General features: G+C 43.9%; 1 long non-coding RNA gene across 1 annotated transcript; it reads left to right on the top strand.

Annotated features, from left to right (window-relative positions):
- The first annotated feature begins 14,575 nt into the window (after positions 1-14,575).
- On the top strand, positions 14,576-17,261 carry LOC127143171 (uncharacterized). The gene is made up of 3 exons (XR_007814415.1): positions 14,576-14,637; positions 14,804-14,854; positions 14,944-17,261. It is a non-coding gene; the product is annotated as an uncharacterized LOC127143171 (long non-coding RNA).
- Positions 17,262-17,860: the final 599 nt, after the last annotated feature.

Genomic DNA, 17,860 nt, shown 5'->3' with positions numbered 1-17,860 from the left:
TCTTTCTGTACAGTGTTGTTGTCTTTTATCATCATCACCTGACTGTAAAATGCAGCTGACAGTTAACACTCTGAGGAGCACAAATACTACAGCTAATACTTTTAGAACTAAATGCATATGTTAATGGAGTGTATGTAAAATTGTGGTATGTCCATGTTTACTGAAGTAATGAATTCAGATGCTTCTTCCAGTTCTGATGTTTGAAATGTCTTTTGAAGTGTCAACATGAATCACATCTGGACTCCCACTCCGTCTCTCTGCAGCAGCAGCTGATGGCGACTCTGCTCTCGTTCACTTGTGAATCCTAATCTGCCGCCGCTGGCTGGTTGGAGCTCGCTTTGTTGCAGCAGCGATGTGGGAGGAACAGCGAGCAGGCGTTGAGATTAACGGCAGCATGTCTGTGTGAACAGAAAACCAGACACATTATACAAGCAGGAAAGGTCCTCAGTGTGTGGTGGAAAAACCTGGACATTTACTGATGGTTGGTGTCTGAACCATCAGCGTTACCTGAACAGGTGAGGATGAACCCAGCTCAGTTTCTGTGTACAGGTGTTGTTCTGACTGACATTCATGTGGCTATTTCTTTATGCGATCAGAAAGTTCTGAGACTGCTCCTGTTGCGAATTTCACCATGACAGCTTGTTTCCACACAGTTTTGCTTGGTGTCTGTGATTCTGTGTAATATACAGAGTACACCCCCTAGTGTCAAATGCAAGGAAATGCACGTCTTTACGAATGGATAGAAGCTGCAATTTAAATGCTTTTTGTTGTTTTTTTGCCATCCAGTCTTGACAGTGAGGAGGTTGGTCTGCCAGGTGTGTCGCCAGTTTTGTTAAATTTTTTGTTTAAAGTCGTATGAACCAGTATTCACGCACTCTGAGTAAGTTAAAACAGCTAGCATGCTACCAATGTTAGCTGAACGTGCTGTCAAATAGTTATGTAATTCTTTTGTTTCCAGACATTAGATATCAAAACAAATTCAACTTTTCCTTATTCAGAAACAGACTGCATAATAATACCAGGTATAACTACACCTCAGGTTTGTAAACAGCCTCACAAACAAACAAACAAACAAACAAACACAGAGGACGTGACCTGAACACTACAACAAGCTACAACCTCAGTTTATTATCTCTGTATGTTAAACTGGTTCATCCACACCTGTGTGAACTTATTATTCTTATTATTATTCTTATTGTTGTTATTATAAATACGTCCCAAAAGCAGAGATAAGAGTTTCTTTCCATCTTCATCTCTGTCACAGACTCCCCCCTCCTCCCCCTCAGTATCTCCCCCTGGCTGCAGACAGTGATGGAGGTCCTGCAGTGTGGATGTGGGCAGGTAGGACTCAGCTGGCTCACACTGATAACGTTCAGAGTTTAGAGGAGCTGAGCTGAGCGGCTGCCAGTTCATTTATTTAAAAAGCTGTGATAAGGCTGGTCAGCCTCAGTGAGCTGGGGGGAGGAGAGGGGGAGGAGGGGTTGTTGGTCAATTTAGTCCGTTCAGAAAAAGTGAGCTGGCGTTCTGTGTTGGAAATGAGAATAATATTTCTTAAAGTTTGCAGTGGACTGAGCCAGGAGGAAAGTTTTAAACATCTGCAGAAGAAGAGAGAAGGAAACAAGTCTCTGATCACACTCACACATGGTGCGTTCAAGTCCCATCAGTCTGTGACAAAGAAACAATAGCAGAGTGAAGATAAAGCTGAATGAGAAACTGTTGTGTGACTCTTATATTTCCCAGTGACTCTGCAGAGGTTCAACCAAAGCCTGGAGTATTTCTACTACTGCAGAACGTTAAAGGTGGATAATCAGGGTAGAGGCTGCGTCCTGTCGCTGTCTGACTCCAGTCTTTGTCTTTGGTTTGATCAGGTGTAGACTGGCTCTGACAAAGAGATAACACATAAAACTCATATGATTTCATTAACTGGATGTGACCAGGTGAAGGTGTAGGAGGAGGAGTCTCCACTGTGTTGTTCAGATCCCTCCCACTAAACATTTTAGACATCTGGATTCATTCAGACGACTGTGACGTTTCTTTGTTGGTTTGTCTGGTTTTGCTGTTTGGTGTCATTAGTCTCAGGTTTAATTAAAAGACAGTTTCATGACTTCTGTCTGACAGATGCTGAATGAGTGATGTCTTACTCAGGATTTAAAGTTGACAGCAGAGGAACTAATACTCTACTAATATTAGAACCTGCCTCTGTTATTGAGCCCTGCAGGAGTCTGAACTCTGCAGCTCAAAGTGTTATTAAAGAATTTTTTAAAAAGGAATTTAAAAAGGATTTAGCAGAAATATCTGATAAAGATGAAGAATCAGGTTCAAACCTGACAGACAGATCCAGACTTACACTGTAAATCAATCACAACCAAAACAAACAAATCCACAGAAACAGTCTGATCATGGTTTACAGCAACAAACAGCAGCTCGTCATTCGACTCTCTTTGCTGTTGTGCTTTAACTGTCAAATAATGAACAGATCATATTAATCCACTATAGGGGAACTGTGAGGCCATGTCTTTATCTGCAGATAGATAAGTCTGATTACCTCTCCTCCTCTGTCTGAGCTGCACAGTCACGTTGCCTCTGTCACATATGAAGAGTGATGAGAAACAGTTCTGGTTTATCATCATCATCACTGTTGACTCTGCACCTTCTCTTTAAAGGAGCAGTGTGGAGGATTAAGTGGCCTCTAGTGGTGAGAACGCAGATTGCAGCCAACTGCATTCCCGTCCCCTCACCCCTCCATTTCCAAATGTGTCTGCAGTGTCTACGGTGGCCGTCAGGTGACAAGTGACATCAACCACCACATCTACTAGTCTGTCAAGTGAAGAGGTTTGTTTATATAGATACACAGACTGTATTTAGTTGTTAGTCTGTAAGCTGACATGTACTCTCTGCTTTCTTTGTCTTTTCTATGCAAGTTCAGTTTGTCCATTCTGGGATGCTATAGAAACATGGTCCTTAAAGTGACGTACAGTTTGACTTGTAAAGTAGCTCCTAATGTCCACCTGTGCTTCACTAGCTGCTGTCCTGACTGAGCATGTGTTAGCTTAACTGCTAATCACACAAACACATGTTACGTTCAGAGTTTCGTCCTGACCTGAAAAATAAAACACTGTCTCTTACTGGGTCAATATGAGATGTGATTTGTTCCTGTTTAGGAACCAAATACACTGACAGACAACAGTGGTTCTATTCTGAAGACAATTCAGTCATCGCTGGACGATGTGTTGGACGAAATGTTCCCTCTGGGATATACTGTATGTTGGAGTGGAGTTTATCAAACAATCACCTGCAGGACATCAGGAGCTAAACCAGCAGAGTTTATTAGGTAAACTCAGCTCAACAGTCCTGCGGGCTGCTGTGGCTTCTCATGGCTCCAGGGCAGATTAAGCAGGAACAGAAAGAGGCAGGATTTGGTGAACTTTCAACTTGCTGGGTGACTTTTTCCTACACTCCACGTGTGATGTGGTGTGTTTTCTGTGAATTCCCATCTCACATCTCCAGCAGCTGCAACATTCCCATACAGTGTGTCAGAGCAGATAAGAAATCAACCAGACTAAAGGTCGGCTTGCAGTGTGTGTCAAAACACTCCTGATCTGTTGTTTTCTACACACACACACACACACACACACACACACACTCATCAGGACAGTTCTGTTTGTCAACTCTCCAGAAAATCAGTCGTATCATGACATTATCTCCACGAGTCGCCTCCAGCTTCTTTATATCTGCAAACGTTAGAACAATGGCAGCAGTCTGGGTAATGTTTACCAATTCCTCCATCTTATGTGCCCCAGCTATCAAATACAGGCAAAAAGTTCAAGGTGTTAGCATTTGCTAACATTTGCTAATTAGCAGTTGACACAAAGTAGAGCTGATGGGAACGTCATTAGTTTTGCAGGTATTTGGTTACAAACCAAAGTATTGGAGACATTTGTCCAGACATTCATTGTCACCAGATGATGTTCCCTCTGACTTCTCATCCAGCACTGAAGTTTTGTTATTTGGTCATAAAACAAATCAATACTGAACCAACAGTGTTGGACAAAATCAGAGAGGGATTCATCTTCAGGGAAACATGAACGTTCATAATTTTGCACCAGTCCGTCTTTGACCTGCTGGTGGTGCTAGATGGTTTTGAGATTCATCCTCTGGAAACCATGAATGTGTAGCTAGAATTTCTCAGCAATCCATCTGGACGTTGTTTTAGATATTTCATCCATCCATTTTCCTCCACTTATCCAGGGTCGGGCTGTAGCAGCAGTTTAAACAGGGTGTTCCAGACGTCCCTCTCGCTAGCAATGTTTTCCAGCCACTCCAGATGGGATATGTAATCTCTCCAGTGCGTTCTAGGTCTACTCTAACGCCCTCTCCCAGTTGGAAGTGCCTGAAGTTGCCCAGGAGGATCCTGATCAGATGCTGAGCCCAGACACCCTGCAGAGGAAACTCACTTTAGCCTCTTGTATCTTGTTCTTTCAGTCACTACCCAAAAGTGAGGGTTGGAACTTACAGCGGTAAATTCCAGCTCAGCTCCCTCTTCACCACAACGGTCTGGTACAATGTCCACATTACTGCTGATGCCACACCAATCTCCTGCTCCATCCAAGACCAAAGATACTTTAACTCCTTCACTTGGAGCAGGAACTCAGCCTCAGTTTTCTGCCTGAGACCCATGGCCTCATCCCCTCGGTCTGATGAAGCCAACAGAACCACATCATCTGCAAAGAGCAGAGATACAAGTCTGAGGTTAGAGAGTTCAGTCTGGACCAAAGTGCTTCACCAACCAACAGACTGACCAGAGCCTTAGAAGATGAGACAAAATCCCAGATCGAACGCCGGTGCCACCAGGACTCATCAGGTTTGGACGTGGTGAGCAGTGAGGTCAACAACACTGTTTGTTGTGGGTGTATTGAAACATGTAAAACCACCAGAATGCTCCTTTAAAAGCACAAAAGGCGCCTTTATTATTATAATCTTGTCTCATTCTGTTCAGAAACCGTTTGAGTGTTTGATCATGATGTGAGCTGAGTCTGAGCCAAACACTTCAACATCAGCAGCCTCTCTCTCTCTCTGCAGGTGGACGAGTGTGTGATGACTCATGTCGCTGTTTTCCTCTCGTCTCCGGTGTAAAGGAGAAGAAAAGGGCGGCTGGACCCTGTCTTTATAAATATAGATAAATGAGGCTGCCTGCTGATGGAGCTGTCACTCACACACACACACACACACACACACACACGCTGTCAGTGGATAATGCAGGGAATCAGAGGCTCTCCAGTCTGTATTGATTGACAGCTGTGAACTCCCACCCCTAAATCTGGCCTCCTCTGATTGGTTAGAGGATTGGCTCAGAAACATTAGAGGTGAATACAGAGCTGCAGGACTGATCCTAAAACCAGGAAGTACGTTAGCATGTTAGCATGTTAGCACTTCCTGTTCCTGTCCAGAGTCAGTGTGTTTCTGGTTAAATGTCTGAAATAAGGTCTGTGGTTTTAACACAAGCTCCAAGACATTTTCAGGTTTGATTCTCCGACAGTAAAATGGGTCAGTAAATCCCCCACTCCTGATGTTTGAAGCTTTTACCGTGTCTTAAAAAAGGCGGTTGCTAACGAGTGTCTAAATGAGACTACAGAGGTTGTCAGGGACGTTAACATGAAAACCCATCTACTCACCAGTCCACCTTTACAGCCTCGGTTGTGTTTCTACTCACGCTCTTTCAAACTCTCACTAACTTTCTAAGAAGAAAGGCTTTTGTAGAAGAGCTCAGAGCTAAATGAAATGACCAGTTGGAAGCTTAGTGGTGGAGACGTTGACGTCATGTGACCGTGGTGTAGTTGGTTATAGCCTAACATTAGCTTCTTACTTCAACATCAGAACAGTGGAGTCATCTGTGAAGATGATCTGATCAACTAAACTGAAGATCAGAAACTTAGCTGCTCACTGTTATTTCTGGAATAATCCAAAACACTATGAAAAAATCCCACTGGCTTTTTGTGGAGGAACCAGGACTGATGCTGACTTCAGGACTGGACTACAGAAACACATCATCACTGCAGGTCTCTGAACCAGGCTGCTCAGTGAGTCAGTAACACGTTTTCAACTAAAACACATTAGAAAAAAGTCACAAACTTCATATATCACATGTCTTGTCTTTAACTTATGAGATATCCATGTCAATATGAAATTTACATTTTCAGTAACAGCAATATGTTTTATAACAACACAATCTTTCAGAAAGAACAAACACCCGCAGACCACAGAATAAAGGTCAGTATAATCAGCTGTGATTAAAGCTGATCATTAAGTCTGATCAATTCTACCTGCAGTGAATTATTTCTCACTCTCTTTGATCTGAGCAGATGGAGAGGAGGCAGGTGGGTCTGGGAAAGCAGAGTGACACCTGGAAACAGCTGGACAGACAGATGTTTTCACCTGTGTGCAGCGTGTGAACATCCAGCAGCCTGGGGTGAACACACACACACACACACACACATTCATGGTGAGACGACTGGTGGGAAAACAGACACTCAGGGTTCACATGGAGGCGCGTTCATATTTCTTCTTCACCTGCAAACATCGACTGGAAACGATTCAGTGTCAAATAATCAACATGTACAAGAAACTTCTTCTCATCTTTTCGATGACTTTTCTGTCCTGGCTGTGTTTGATCTGAAGAGCTCAGAGAGTTTCTTTTTCCTGAGGAAGCAGATCCTCTGAAATCCTTCTTGACCACAGCAGTGGTGCTGGTGGTCCAGGACGAGGTCTCAGAGATGTGGAGAGGGAGGGGCTATATCCTCCATTTTCCTCCTGAAGTCAGTTTATACATGTGCACTTGAACACACCATCAGGGCTGTTTGAGAGTCAGTGTCTCTGGAACACGGTCGGTCTCCTGAGCCACAGCCGTCCATTAACATGTTTCCACCTGGGTTCAAACCAGAGACCTTTCACATGTGTAGCTGCTGAGGAACAGATGCTCCTCATAATGTATGGCAACATCTCCCTTCTGGAAATGAGGTGTGTGAATAGTCTTATATCTGTCAGGGTCTGAGCATTACCTGTCTCTCTGTCGGTGAGAGAGTTGTAGCCTTAATGTTGCTGGAGCTGGTGACTGGTCTCAGTCTGCGTCTTTCAGAACCTAAACCGTTCATTAGTTCAGTTTAAGCTGCAGTTCCCAGCGTCTCCTGACGTCTTCACTGCACCAATGAACCAGAACCACAGCTGTCACAGGTGAGAGAGGCTGAAGTGTGAAAATACAGCCAGAGAAAATGATCCTGACCTTTAGGAGAGAGGGAACAGCTGCTGTGTTTGAACCACAGAAGGTAAAGTTTACTTTAAGGTTTAATCTCATGAAGTTTGTCTCATATTTATCTACATCTCGTTTATTCCCACAGGTGACCTTTAGCAGGCAGAAAAAAAGGAAAGAAAACTCATCTTTCTGGAGGTATGACTCAGCCTGTGGCTTCCAGAAATAGTCTTTCTATATCAGGATCCATCACTCACCCAGCTGTGAACTCTGAGTTAGTGGTCACGGTTACTTTCCCTCCGCCGTGCTGCGTCTCTGTCGCAGCAGACGCTCATTTTGGACCTTTTAAATTCTTAGAGTGAGAGTTAAAATTAGCTCGGCACCCAGCAGCTCCTCATTCAGAAGTTATTACGCCCCGAGGCGGCTCGGTTCACCGACAGGAAAGACAGAACGTGGTCTCTGCAGGGCCACGACTCGCAGGGGAGTGATGGTGACACAGAGGATTTGTCACAGACCTGTTTGGAATTGAAACGCCATAAAAACCTGATTCATGAGCCATTTAAGCTCCATGTGAAGCGACAGCAGCAGGAGTGTGAGAGTAAAGTCTCTGTTACAGTTACAATACAAACACAGGGAAGGTGAAGGCGTTAGATCACAGTGACAGTTACACAGGTGGAGCTGCACCATCTCACCTGGGCAGGTCCAGGTCATGTGTGAGTGACAGGAGGCTGAGAAAAGTCCTGCTTCTTTAAACCTGACACGTGTTGGTCACATGACTGGCTCTGCAGTTTAAAAACATATTAAACGTTTAAAACATGACTCAGATTTCAACACTACTACACAGTGTTGTGGTTTCACATCCTGTGCTGCTGCCTTCCACAAGACAGATGGACGAGTGTTCATTAAGTGATTAGAGAACACGACTTAGCTGAAATAAAAGAAGTGAGAATACACCGAGCACATCAGCTCTCTGCCTCCCAGGCTTCAGCACCACAGCTGCTGTGTGGAAAACAAAGGTATATGTATTAGTATTAATCTGATCAGGCTGTAGCCAGGGCAGGTTTTTACTCAGGTCCAGAGGCAGATGTTGGCATCATGGAGAGGATGTGTCCTGCAGCCTGGAGCAGTAACTTCCATCTCTTCTGCTGCCATCATCCACCCATCACCCTCCGTCACCCTCCTCCCTTCATTTTCACAGATGTCCACTCACCTGTTGTCACTAAGTCTCTGTGGTTGTTTTGTGTCTCTTTGTAGTTGCATTGTGTCTCTCTGTCAAAACAGCCACAAAGAGACACACAATGACTACACAGAAATACACAACAGTCTGAGTGACTGCCTTAACGAAGGCCAGGTTGGTCTTTATACATCAGGCATCACAGTGAAGCATGGAGACAAACAGTAGCACAGAAGCAGTAGAAGAGGCAGCTGTGACTCAGGACACAGATCAGCTCGTCCACCAGTTAATCACAGGGCTGCAGGTTGTTCTGGTCCCTCAGTACAGACAGTATCAGCACAGATATCAGCACAGTGTTTCATATTTGTGGCAGTGAAACTAATTGATAAAACAACAGTGACGTGCTGCAGGGTCAGAGACAGACAGAAGGTGAGGAACTCTCATACAGGAATCATTCAGCCTCCTGACAGAGTGGTTTTCTCTGCTGCTGTATCTGCTTCTCCCTCTGAGCCTCTTATCTCCCTCCTCTGAATGAGACTCGTCCCAGCTGGAGCGATGCTGTGTCCTGTATCTCGAACATGAGATACTGGAGTATAATAACCTCTGCTGCTCTGTCTGTCTGCGTTTGATTTCATGTTGTTCTCAGGTGTGTTCAGATGTTCAGATGCTGGTGACTGGGTCAAACATTGTGTTGTCTCACAGGTGTTTAGGATTCATCTGATCATTGTCCTGTGAGGGGAAAAACAAAACACTTGTGGGTTTTGTTGTTATTTTGAAAATGAAACGTGGTCGACCTGCTGTGTCTTTTTGTTTCTGCATGGTTATTTGGAGGGAGATGGTTTTATTACTGAGCGGGACACAGACAGAAGGTCCCTGACCCAAAGGAAGATTCACAAACAAGCGCAAACAGGTAGAATACAACCACAAAGAGACACGAAATGATAATAAATATACATAAACTGACTGCAGAGACAGAAGATTCCCACAAAGAGACACAAAACAACTACAAAGAGACATACAATGACACACAGAGGCACACAACACTCAGGAATTTCTTCTCTTTAAATTTTTAACCCCTGCAAACCTCAGGTCTTCAGTGACCCAGCATTACATCATATCCTGTCTGATTCATGAGTAATTAGTTACATTATTAAAAAACTCCTAATGTCAGTAATGAACATACATATTCATGTCCACAGCCTCTCTCCTCTTCATGGAGGGCAGACAGACCTACAGCTGGGATACGTTCTTCCCTCCGTGTTCACAGATTCAGCAACAAAACTCACACTCCCAGAATCCCCTGGAGCGCTTGTAAGGTGACATCAAAGTCACTTTCTGTGGTGGTCCTCCTCTGTGTTGACCTTTATGTGTTTTCCCTGCTGGATTGTCCACGAGGCAAAGACACTGAAATCACATCACCTCTGTGGATATATGTGCACTTTAATGGATAGATTTAGTGTAGAGGTTTATGTGACTGGAGAAGCTCCACAAACCTCAGGTGATGTCATAATGTGAATGTGAATATGACAGTGTTGTGCAGCAGTAAACAGTGGCCTTGCATTGTAATGTGTTTGTTAAAGAGAGCTGCTGCAGCCGATCATAAGACTCCTGCTTCAGCCACGTGTAAATGTTTTCACACTGAAAATGTCCATTTGTTGTATCCAGAAGTGTAGTCAACATAATACGTACAGGTATTCACTGTATAACCACTTAAAAAACTTGTATACCTGTTTAAAGTGTCCGAGGATACACATCAGTGTAGGTTTGTGACAGGATTTTCACACGAGCAGTGTGAACTGGTAAAAACCAAACATCTAGCTCATGGTGGATTGGAAAATCGTCCAGAAAGCACATTAAGGTTAAAATATGGGACAGCGTGACTTTTGGATTAGCTGGTTAGCTAGTGTCTATCACTCTAACAGCACTGGATGTGATATAAATGTATGTACTGTGTGGCTGAAGATAATCTGTCTGGCTAACTATGATAACGCAGTGCATCAACCTTAGCTAAGTTAGCACCTTCCTCATTATGATCAGCTCCTCTCTCTTACGTATTCCTCTTAGTGAACGATAGCTAGCATAAATGCTAATGTGTTGCATCAACATAATATGTTGTACCAGTTTTTCATGTTAGTCTCATGCCACATTGCACAGCGCTGTTTTATCTTTGCTTTAGCGCATTGACCTGAGACGAGGCGTGCCACCTACTGGACACTCTGTGTAACTGTAGTTTTGTGTCGTCATCTTATAAGCTGTTGGTTAAGTCTGTCCGTGTTTGCGAGGGAGAATGAACTGTTGTTTTAGGCTGCTGTTGTTGGGTGAAGCTCAGCGTTTTCTCAAGTCTTTAGTGAAACACATAGATTTAACTGACTGTGCTAAATGTGTGTGTTACTTTGCTTATACTGCTCAAAATGAAAGGTTTCATTATATTTAAAATACATATCTACTGCTCAGTTGTGTGTGAATGTCAAATTCACAGTATACATGTGTGTCGGGCTGGGTTGTGTGTGTGTAGGTGGAGGATTCATCACAGTATACACACTACTACAAACTAACTACAGCACTGGGTGTATCTCCCTCCTACAGTGTCGTCACCAGCTGGATATTTCTTGTTGTTTCTGACAGAGATCTGTGGAGGTAAACTGCTGCTGCAGCTGTAAAAAATAATGACTAAAACAAGTAAAAGTCTCCCTTCAGGCATCGCTTCATGTCTCTCCCATCATCTGAAGAGAACGAAGGCTAATGATTCCAGTGGAGAAATTTAACGTGACGTGACCTGAGCACTGTCCCAGAAAACTGAGGAGATATTATTCATAATGCTGTGATTCCCCAGACAGTGTTTCTTAACTGACGCTGAGCTGAAAACAAACGACTCTCTGGCCTGTGGCGACTGTGCTGCAGCATTGTGATGTTTTAAACTGCTCAGTGGAAGCTCTCATCATCTCAAAGCAGCAGGATGAAGGGGAGGAGAGCACAGCTCGTCTGCACTGAATGACTTCTGAATGGAGCATTTAACTGAAGTGGCTGAACCGATGCCAGCAAACATTTCTCAACAATCAGCATCAAGAAATAAAGAAGTAAACAACAGAGAGAGAGAGGCCTGAAAAGATCCACAGGCAGCTCTGAATGTTCTTCTCCTGTAGATCAGCAGCTCTCCACAGCAACATTATCTAATATTTCTGTATATCACTGTGATGGTTCAGTGTGAGAGGGAGAGTGTCTCTGTCGTTCCCTCTCTGCTCCCTGAACACCTGCTGTTGCTCTGTGTACCTGAGCAGGTTCCATCTCCCTCTGACTGAGTGAGAGTCAGCAGCTCAAACTGCTGGAATCAGACCCAGAGAGTTCAGACTGATGCCGTCCAACACCTTCCCAGAACAGATGACAAGTGATTAGACATTATGTCTGTAAATACTGGTTTCCAATGTAAATGTATGGAATTTATGATACAAATCATTAAAGGCTTTTCTTAGAATGAGTTTTTCCTCACACAGAAATCTCCACTGCATTAGCACTTAGATTCACCACACTCTCCAGTTTTATTCCTGTCTATATTCTGAAAGTTTTTACTGAGGGGTTTGTTCATATATCATTCACAGTCTGATGTACAGAACAGTACATTCCTAATAACAGGATGAAGATGTATTTTTTCATGGTCTTTACAGTATTTTCTGGTTGATGGAGTGATGAAGAGATGATCCAAACTCCCCTCTGTAAAAACCTTTGACTCTAGTTTGTCGACAAAATAAAACAAGAATTATGAACCTGGCTTTATGCAATATTAAGATTTCTGCTCTTAGTGTAAATTAGCACATATGTAATTAGATAATGCCCAATTTGTATATTTAAACATACAGTCTCAGACTTGTTTACCTTAAAGTCTAAATGAAAACATGTACTCATCCATTTCCAGCAGTCAAACATGATGTTTTCATCATTAAAGGCTCTTTGTGTTTGATTGCAGTTGATGGGATGTTACTGAACAGGCCTCGTGTCTGGAGAACCTGTCTGAGAAGCTGGTCGATGAATACCGAATGTCCTGGTATGAATAATTTAGGGAGGCGGAGTGGATGTAAATCAGGATGTTAGAAGTGCTCATGGTGTGTTTGTGTTTGTACACCACTGAGCCATGTGATCGACTTCCTCCCTGATACACGAAGAAGACCAAGATCCAGCAGTCTGCGCGTCACTGCCACCGTACGCTCTAGTTTACATGTCTATTTATATCCGGAGCTGTGATTACATACAGACGCTGCGTAGTGAAAGGGCCTCTGGGTAAATATCGGTTCAGGCGAGAGCCACAGTCTGACGCCGAAGAGGGAGATGGTGCAGGTGTCACCATGACAACTTATCCACCACTGATCTACTGAAGTACGAAGTGACGTGTGTGACGCTGTGAATTTGGCTCAGGATAAAAAAAAGAAAAAAAGAGGAGAATCTGTGTGAGGAGGTGTGATCCCAGCACATCAGGTCCACATTCATTTAACAGCAACAGGAGACACTGTTCTGACATGTGGCCACAGGGGTGTATCTGTGAGAGCATCATGTTGTGGTGGTGAAGTCAGCCAGCAGCCATCAGAGCTGCAGGTGTACCCTGCACCCACGACACGCTTCCTGCAGGACCAGAGGACAAACCCTGACCTCTCATCTGAATCTGAGCTGCTGCAGTCAACAAAGTGCTTAAAACGCCAAAGTAAAAGTCCTGCAACCTTTTACCCACTCCAGTACCTGGAAGTCTGACGTCATTTCTATTTTCTGTGGTCAAACCAAACAGTACAGTCGTCAGTACGAAGCTCTTAAATGTTTGCTTTTATTAAATTGTGTGTGGGAGTGCTGTTTCCTTCCATGTAATGAGTCTGTTACAGCTGTAACTGTCTCTAAGGTGTTCACCTGGGCCTCAGCAGCTCCTTCAGTCTGTTTACTGTGCAGAACTGTGACATCCGGCTGAAGGTGTGTTTTCCATGTCAAGGATTAGATGAAAAGAACAAAGAGGAGGCAGAGCGAGGACGAGAGAACAGGACTGGTCAGATGTGCTGGTTCCAGAAATATAAACCAAACAGAACAGACTTGAAGTCTGGGACCCAAACCCAAACTGGTTCCAGGTTTTCTGTGATTCCTTCCTGCTGACTGAAACTGGTTAATGTGTGTTTGTGTAGTCCAGTCCTGAAGTTAGCATCAGTCTGGTTCCCTCCACAAAAAGCCAGTGGGATTTTTTCATTGGGTTTTGGATTATTCCAGAAAATAAACTGTGAGCAGCTAAAGAATAAAACCTGAAAATGTCTTGAGCTTATGATAAAACCAAAGACCAAAAACATGCTGACTTTGGGACAAGGGAACAGGAAGTGCTAACATGCTAACATGCTAACTTACTTCCTGGTTTTAGGACTCATTCCTGCAGCTCTGTATTTCAGCTTTAAAGTCCACCTCCTGTCACAGTGACAGACAAATGCGACTCATTTCGACTCAGCTTTGTTGCATCTTCCATAACAAAGCTAACTATTGCAAAACCTAATGCTAATGTTAGCTTTGCTAATCTGTTGATTCTGTGTTCTGACGTCTTTACTTCCATCTGTCTGATCACAGCCGGGTCTTCACATTTGACTGGAATAAACCAAACCCAGGTCAGGTCTCAGGTCCTGGGGTTTCGGTTGGACCTGTGAAGACCTCTGGTGCTGCTGCTTGATATCATGTTCTTAGACTTTTTTCTTTCTTCCTCTTTCAACTTGTGTTTAAAAACCCATGTTAGACATACACGTGTAAACCTCATGGATGTAACACTCCCTCTCTTTCAGCTCCGTGTTTGGTCTCCTCCACCTCCTGAGGGGAAATCTCCGGCTCAGGACAGAGGACAGAGGTACTCTCTACAGCTGAAAACACCACTGTAGAAGCTGTGAGAGCGAACCGGAGGAGTTAAAACTAACATTAGGTGCACAGTCATCCACAAACGCAGACATGTTCTGCGCCCGTGTTGAGCAGTGAAGCAGCTGGGCTGACTCACCCTGCATGTCAGATGTCTGTGTTTGAGTTGTTTGTAGTGAAGCAGCACTCGCTCAGAATGAAATGTCAGACAACCTTTAAACGGTCACATCGATTAGATGACTCAGTGACAATTTAGACAAAGCTAACCAGCTTTCATGGCTTGTCCTTTGCCAGATGAGTCAATTAAATGAGCCGACAGGGCAGCCACGTCCACCTACAGGGGTTTAATCCCTGCTGTGTGATGGTATGTCGTTCTGTTCACCTCTGTGTCTTTAACTACAGGTTTCCAGAGGTTGAGCTGAGAACAATACTCAGCATTTACACAGAAAAACAACAGCAGCCAAACCCACAATTACCACCTCTGTTTGGGTTTCTCATGGACTGTGTTTTCTCTTCTTCGCCTTTATCAGATGGTGACAGTGCCGATACAGGAAGGAGGCATGAAGAGGACAAACCCACTTGTAAGTGAACACCATGTTCCCCATTTAAAACGACTCCACTCTTAGTGTCACTGACCAAACCACTCATGAGGACACCTCCTTTATTTTAGTGTTTTCCAGGAGCAGTAACCTTTGCTTCAACGTTTCTCATGGTAAAACACGGCAGGACGGAGCTGTAACACCTGCATCTCCAGGCCCATTTCACCAAATGTACAACATGCCAGCTTCACTTTGCAACATGAGATCATTCCTCTCGTTCGTCAAAACAAACGTCAGCCGCTCGTCTGAGAACCTTGAATCTGCAAACCCTGAGCTGTTAATGCTGGTGTTCAGCTCAGACCTGTGCTGTATTGGAAGCTGTAAAGCGGCTGTAAAGTATGAAAGGCCTCACCATCCTTATTCTGACATTAACTGCTGTTAAATGCTGGAGAAACATCCTCTGTAGTTATTGAGCTGTTTGTCCTGACAGTGGAGTAACACTGACATTTAACACAAACTGACAACAAGAGACCTGATGGATGAACTCGTCACAATCTGTTTCAACAACAGCATCGCTCTTTATTCATCAGCTTTAATCAGCTCAAGTGTTCACACATCCACATCCACAGGCTGTCGGCTGATTTGACCTCACTCTCTCTGGTTTGTGTTATATTTTTATGTCCTCAGCAGTGACGCTGGGTGTTATCAGTCTACAACAAAGACAGGTGGTGAATATCAATCTTACCTCCTCCGATCTCTCCATTACAGTAATATAAATATGGGTCTGTTGTTTCCTTCATATCAACCTCCCCTCCATCTGTCCATAATCATTATAGTCTCATTATAGTCCTCCACTTAAAATCGTGGTTCTTTTGATTGATAATGACATAAACCTTTGTGTTGTTAATGCACTTATCCTAAATCATTTCTTCTTTCCTTTGCCTCAGGGTATAAAGTAGTATCTGTGCTCTGTGCATTGCTGTTCCACTGTTTGACTGACTGACAGAGTTTAATGACGTTGTGATGGAGCGTGGGATCATGGGAGTTGTTGTGTTCAGATTCCTTCAGTGTTGCTGGCTCCAGGAGCTGAATCCTCCTCAGAGGTCTCCTCCTCTCCACAACAAACAGAGCAGCTGATTCAAACCAGGAAAACTCTGAATAAAACAGCTTCATGTTAAAGATCAGTGTTTCTCTGATGACGTTAGCTCAGCTTGTTTCTAACTTCCGATCCAGACGTCTGAAGTCTGAAGACTAATGTTAAAAACAACCAAGTGCATCTTAACAACCACAGCGCTGATGCAACGAAACAGACTGTTACCCTGATTAAAATGACAGATTTCACCAGGTTTGAAAATCACTGAACACTTGGGGATAATCAGCATCATGAACGGTGCTGGTCAGACTGTGACATTTACAGTAGATATCAGGTTGCTTTGTTGAGGTGGAGAGATGAAAGTCCCCTTCAGGATGACGCTGATTATCTCATAACAGCAGCTCAGGTCAAAGCGTGGGATTCGTTAGACGGTCAGTGAACAGTCGGTTGTCGTATCATCGTGTTGGATGTTGGGACCTGTGTGTAGGTGTTGACATGTGACCAGACGAGTGTGTTGAAGCATCTCTGAAGTGACAGGGCTCGAGGGGTGCTCCTGCTCAGCAGGGACAAACCACGTACCGGTGATAGGGCATTAGGTGATCTCGTCCATGTTGACACAGGACTTAAAGGTTCTGCTGCTTGGGGTCAGGTACCACAGGGACCTCCAGAGGTCTTGAGTGGTTTGGCTGCACACTGAGGACATGAGGCAGGTGTTCTGGTTCTAGTGTTTTGGTTCTTCAGGGTACGTCCTCTGAGGATGCCATGAGGAAACCAGTCCAACCACAGCAGCCATTAGCCTCACTGTCTGTATTAGATCTATGAGAGAGTGTTAGACAGAGTGGAACATTAGGCATCTCGACCAGGAGGATAAACAGAGAGGAAAATCAAAAGGAAACATGGAATAACCCTGACACACAGAGTGAGATCAGTGCTGCATCAGTGAGTGACACTGCACACTATGCATCAGTCCTCATACTGTGTGCTGACTCTGTCTCTTGACCTTTGTTGAATGTCATAGCGTCTCTGTCTCTGACTGTGAGCTGGCTGCTAATACACACAGACAATATCAAACTATTCAATGAAGGTTTAAAACCTATTTCCAGTGTCTTTGTCCTCTAATACGACCACATGATTTCAACAATGAGGCAGGGACTTGGTTTAGACCAGTAGTTCACCTTTCACCTCCTAAAACGGCTCATTGTCTGAGCTGAATGTCACTAGATTACTGTATCACATTAATGTAACAAAAATGAGCAGCACAAGTTTAAAAGTGACCACAGCTCATAAAGACCACTTAATGAAGAAATGCCAACAGAAGGTTGGATCTGTTAGCACATTCAAATGAGCTGAACACGTTTATTTACACAGGTTTAATTTAAACACTAATTCTGTCTGTTTCTTGTGGTCCAGTCTTATGGACAGTGAGGAGCTGTGGAGCTGCATCAACAACCGCTGGATCATGCACACAGCTAGCATGCTACCAATGTTAGCTCAGTATGCCATCAGAGTTAGAACATTAGTTTTTATGCTAACTTCCTGTGGCACACTGAACACAATCTGTCTGAAATTCACTGCAAAAGTTAAAATATTTCAACGTACTTAAGGCAAAAAACCCCACAACAAAACACTGAAGAACAGACGCTGCGCTGCTGAAACCGAGCTGTGATTAAAGAACACAGACGGAGCCTGTTGCACATTTGTCGATGAACAACTCGTCTCCTGCAGTGCTGCCTCCCTCCACATTCAGCCACGTCTGGGCTCCTTCCTCCTCGGTTGGCTAAAAATGGATTTGGGGCTGGTTATAATTGAGGATGTGAAGTGAGATCTACAGGTGTGTGCAGGTGTTCTGTAACATAACAACATGATCGACAGCTGCAGCTCAGGGAGATGGTTATGGTAGGCTGCTTTAAAACCCCAAAACAGGAGTTAAACCTCCAGTCAAATGTGAACACACA

The sequence above is a fragment of the Lates calcarifer genome, linkage group LG1 (assembly GCF_001640805.2).
Source record: "Lates calcarifer isolate ASB-BC8 linkage group LG1, TLL_Latcal_v3, whole genome shotgun sequence".
Taxonomy (NCBI): domain Eukaryota; kingdom Metazoa; phylum Chordata; class Actinopteri; family Centropomidae; genus Lates; species Lates calcarifer.
This window is presented reverse-complemented; position numbering and strand designations above follow the sequence as displayed.